Raw genomic sequence first — 5,551 nt, 5'->3', positions numbered from 1 at the left:
TAAATGTAGTAGAAGAACACACAAAATCCATGTAAAATAAGCTAGACATAAGTAATCATTAGCAAACCAACTAAATCAATGTGGAATTCTTCTAAATCTTCTTCAATTCTTGAGCTTCAATTGATTTCAGTCTTCTTCTGGATTTCTAAGGGCTTTGGGTCGAAACTCTCCTCAGAAAACCGATTGGTAGTTTCTCTATTCGACCTAATGTTTAGGTTTTATAGATGCCATCAGTTCACAAAGTCATGGTTGGACACTAGCGCTACGTGGTCCTCGTCGAAATCCTGTATTCTCCAATTCAGCTTGATTGGTCGATAATCTTCCTATCACCACGTCATGTTGGTGAAAACCACAATGTGGCCTTCAACCCTCTATTCTTATTCTTTTCTTTTAGCTCTCGTTTCCTACTTCCAATTCCTCGTATGCTTCATTTTTATTCCGAGCAAGCCTTCGTTCCTACAAAACATATTTTAAACAAAATGAGTATATTTTGTACCAAAATAAAGATAATTGTAGCTAAAACTATTAAAAATATGCATTAAATACATAGTTAAATATGCACATATCAAAATACCCCACAGTTGGCTTTTACTTGCCCTCAAGCAAAACTAATTTTATTATTATCATATCAAGACTTTAGGTACCAAAATCGCACAAGACAATCCATTTTGCACCTCTCCATTACTCCAAAACCGCAATGCATGTATTTGTGGCTATATTTTCGTAAGAACTTCCCCAATCCTAAATGCTCATAATATTCATAAACATTTCCCCACTTCTTTTGAACAACAATCATTTTATGCATCCCACCAAATCGATCCCAAGAAAACTTTCTTAACCTCAAGGTATTTTTAGTTAAACCCCCAAGCATACATATTGAAAAATAACCTAGAAAATAAAAAATACAAATAAATAATAACTTGGCAAATTTCGCCTTATTCTTGAGTCTTCAATAATTTGGAGTTTTTCTTCATGATATTTCTTGATCTTCATAGCTTTGTAGACTCTTATTCCCAAACTTTTGCAACATTTTTTTCTATTTTTTTCTTTTCTCACTTTTTTACTCAAAACTAAAAATCCTAAAAAGACATATGCTTAAGAAGGGGAACTTAACGTCAACCCTTATTGGTTAGAGGTATTAGTCTAAATGTGCAATGAATACAAAAGGTCTCCTAGATACATTTCTAGTACATGATGCTAAACATATTGTTGCCCTCAAAGTAAGTAAGTTCGTGTTTTTGTTCCATGATTTCACTAGAATAGGGAAGCTACAAATACACTATAACATATATTGGCAAAAATAAATATTGAAACTCACATCGGATCGTCCCACACAACACTAGCAACGTAGATCTCAACATAACAATTTTTTAACTATATTCAATTTTAGATTATTATTTCAAATCTTTCTAGTAGTTTTTTTTAAATACTAGTCATTTTACAATTTTTTTAATGTGCTTGTATTCTTAGATTCTACCCCTAACCCACACTTAAATGATGTAATGTCCCCATTTCAAACTTAAACAATTAAAGAATATAAAATTAAATAGGAAGAATTGGAACAGACTCCCCTTAGGTAGTAGTGGCGAGATCGAATTCCAAAAGTTGTGTGATAAAGCTTCGATTGCTCATATTTTTGATAGAAACAATACTTCTTAGTTCTTTTCTCATGAATGTGAATGTGTCGGATCAAAATAAATCAAAGAACCATCTTTAAAAAAAATGTGTTGAAACTCTGTCACGATGTGGTCTGTTAACGTCACGACGTGGTGTAGAGCTTGAAGTCATATTGATCTCGAATTTTCAAAAATCGCCACTATGTGGTCTATGGATGCCATGTCGTGGTGTCTATTCAAATGCATTCTTGATAAAATCTAATGACACACGTGGTGATGATGGCCACGTCATGGTGTCTTCTCAGAGCATCTTGTAAGATCCAAAGTAATGTATCGACTCTTCGTAATGCTTACCACCATTCCCGATCTTTCTTTTCGTGAAATTCTTCAAAATTCCTCTCTTCACTAAGTGGTAACGCCACACTTATTCAAAAAAAATGGTGTTCCTATATAATCTTCAAAAATTGCATGGATTCTTATAAGAACAGGATCTGATTGCGCAAGGACAAGGCTCAAAAAACTCAAACCTTGAGTTAATGCTTAAGATCAATGTTTGCTTCTGATTAAGTGTTCCAATCAAGTTTGGCAAGACCAATCGAGACTGATGATGAGAATCAACAAAGGACTTCAAGTATTAAATATAGAGTAATGAGTATAATCAAAGTAAAAAAAAATGAACAAGTAGAATGTTAGAAAGAGTTTTGATTTGAGAGAAAGATGAAAGTGAAGTAAATTCAAATATAACTATCTTTGGAGCAACAATCCGTCTTTATGTTCTTATCATTAAACACTCCTTATATAGCAAAAGGAGGAACACATTACAAACTGAAAAACATAAAAAGGACTGGAAAATGTCACTACTTCTGACATTTTGATTGTCCAAATAAACAAAAGACTAATTCCTAAGTAACGTTACATCACAGAAAAGACAAGAACAATTAATACATAGATGGATAGATTGATTCAGAATCATACTCCATTTCGGAACATCTTCTCTTCGAACATACTCTCTACTCTGGACACAATCTTCAAATCTGACCACAGACTGACTCCGGATCTTCTTTGTGTGATTGCTAGAGGTTCACTTTCAGGTTCCAACACTTCTTCATCCATTAAGCTTATTTACCGCTTCACGTTTTTTTTCAAACATTAAAAAAATCTACAAAATAAAGTGAGAAGACTAAAGAAACACATGATCATTTGGTTAAACTAACATGAACACGATAAATAAAAACTAAAAAACGAAAAAAGAAGTCAAAAGGAAAAGAAAATGCAAACTTTAAAACATTGGGTTACCTCCAGAAAAGCGCTTCTTTTTTAGGAGTCATGAGTCGGACTCCTTCCCACTTGACGTTGTTGCAGTTGGCAATGGGATCTCCTTTTTCACTTTCCACTTGTGCTACAGTTGAACCCTGCTAATGTATGGTTTCTTTGAATTTTCCTTCTTCTTTTTATAGGCACTGTTTTCATACTTGCGCTTTATCCCCTCGCATTGCTTTTTAACCTTTTCACTATTCTTGTCATCTTCTTTAGGACCTTCCTAGTCCAACTTCATCTTGACCATTATTGGCTTCCCTAATTCTCCACCCATGTCTTCATTAATTATCTAAACTTCTTCATATAAGTCATCTTCTACTTCATCACTTTCCTCTTAAACCGTGGGTGTAGTAAACACGATCACCTCGCATGTCTTAGGAACTGAAGTTCTTGGTTTAGAACATTTGACTTTGTCACCATAGGTCTTCTCCCAACCTTGAAATCTTATTCCATCATCTTTTAAATTTCAACTAGCTCATCAAGGTCTTCTTCCATATCATGCATCTTAGACACTTCATCTTTTGGCTTTTCATGACTCACTTTTGGACTCATCTCAAAAAGTAACTGCTTCATCTTCTACAGGAAGTGTGAGCTTTGAGTTGTTGATGTCAACTAGAGCTCTTGCGGTACTCAAGAATGGTATTCCTAAAATAATGGGATGGTCTTCATCATATTTCATGTCGAGAACCACAAAGTCAATTGGAAAAACAAACTTTCCCACCTTTACTAACAAGTCTTCAATTATTCCTCGAGGGTAAGTGATAGAGTCATTCGCCATCCGTATTGTCATCCTTGTATCTTGGAGCTTTGGTAAACCGAGCTTTTTATAGAAAGAATATCACATAAGGTTGATGCTTTCCCCCGAATCGGATAAAGAATTTATGAAAAAGGAATTGCCAAATTCACAAGGTAGAGTTAATACGCCTAGATCGCCCAACTTGATTGGCAATCCATTGACAATCATGGCTGAACACAACTCATTAAGCACTATGGTTGTGGCCTTTTCCAACTCCTTCCTATTAATCATGGAATCTTCTACAAATTTTGGAAGTTTAGCCATGTACTTGAGGAATGGGGAATTTATCGAGAGTGAGAGCACTTGTTGCATAAACGTGTTTTGTTCCGGCTCTAGAGAATGCTTGAGTACTTGAGATGGGAATGGAAAAGGAGGATGATATGAATTAAGAAGTGAAATATTTTATCCTCATGTGACCACAACATGGTAAAGCCACCACAACGTGGTGAATCATCAGAGTGTGATCCACATTTTGCTCTTTTGGCTTCAGGTTTCTCTTCTTCCAAACACGAATTGGGTTGTATAGTAGTTGCTTCATGGGTCATAAATGGCTCTGAATGAACCTATTCTTTGGTGTAGAATGTCATCACATGAGGTTGTGATTTTGGGTCATGTTTTCTAGGTGGTAATCTCTCATGGACAAGTGTTTTTATTTGCCCAAGTTGAGTCTCTATGTTCTTGATGGAAGCTTGATGATTTCTCACATTAGCATTAGTGGCATCATGCATCTTTTCAAAGTATTCCATAAATCTATGAAGTACCGACTCAAAATTGATCTTCTTCTCAAGTAGTGGTTGCTCCTTTTGATAAAATCCTCGACCGGTTTTTCTATACTTTTCATCTTTTTGGTTCTTGTACTCGTCATATGGAAATCACTCATTCTTGGGCTTCCTCCAATCTTCTTCATACTTATCACCAGTAGATTAGAACATTTGTACCTTCTTGTTCCTATTTTCATCCAAATGACAATCCTTTGTTAAATGTTTCCCACAACAATTACACACCCAAATCTTATGGAATGAATGGATTGATCCAATTTTTTTCATTTTCGTATCCATATTTTCTAACTTTGCCAAAACCGCAGTCATGTTCTTGTTCCCTCCATCTCCTTTAATTTTAGTAACATCCTCTCTTGGGTTATGATACTCACTTAAGTTCTTTGAAAACTTTTCAATCAACTCTTTGATTGTTGTCGGCTCCTTCTTTGTCATTGGTCCTTGGGAATCAAGAAGTTGTTGAGTAGTGACATTCACTCCGTCATAGAAAATGGACACTTCTTGTTGTACATTAAGAACATGTTGAGGAAAAATTCTAAGCAAGCCCTTGTACCTTTCCCATGCTTCATACAACGACTCTCCAACCCACTGTTGAAAATTAGCAATCTTCTTCTTGAGCTATGAGATCTTTGAAAGTGGAGTAAACTTCTCAATAAAAGCGCCACAAAGATTTGCACAAGTAGTAATGGATCCAGGTGCAAGTGACTTCAACCAAACCATGGCTTCACCGGTAAATTTCATCAGAAGCATCCTAAGTAACACGGATTCTCTTGGCATGTTAGCAACATTGAAGTAATTTGCAATGTCTTTACTTTATCAATATGCTTAAATGTGTCTTCCTACTCTTTCCCGCCGAAATGTATGTCCTTGAGCATCGATAGAATGTGCTCTTTGAGATCAAAAATGCTTTTGGTTGGTATCTCAAGTGGGATAAGACCTGGTCTGTGTTTTTCATGTATCCACTTCTAGTAATATCCCATAGTCATTCTCATTATGTTTGTCATCTCTTCAACTTCGCTTTTTATCTCCTCTTCGTCTGAACTTTC

At 35.4% G+C, this 5,551-nt stretch overlaps 1 non-coding gene across 1 annotated transcript; it reads left to right on the top strand.

The window, feature by feature from the left end:
- The first annotated feature begins 5,021 nt into the window (after window positions 1-5,021).
- On the top strand, window positions 5,022-5,125 carry LOC111895798 (small nucleolar RNA R71). Its single transcript, XR_002851691.1, has one exon. It is a non-coding gene; the product is annotated as a small nucleolar RNA R71 (small nucleolar RNA).
- The last annotated feature ends 426 nt before the right edge of the window (window positions 5,126-5,551 follow it).

This window comes from Lactuca sativa, chromosome 9 (assembly GCF_002870075.4).
Source record: "Lactuca sativa cultivar Salinas chromosome 9, Lsat_Salinas_v11, whole genome shotgun sequence".
Taxonomy (NCBI): domain Eukaryota; kingdom Viridiplantae; phylum Streptophyta; class Magnoliopsida; order Asterales; family Asteraceae; genus Lactuca; species Lactuca sativa.
This window is presented reverse-complemented; position numbering and strand designations above follow the sequence as displayed.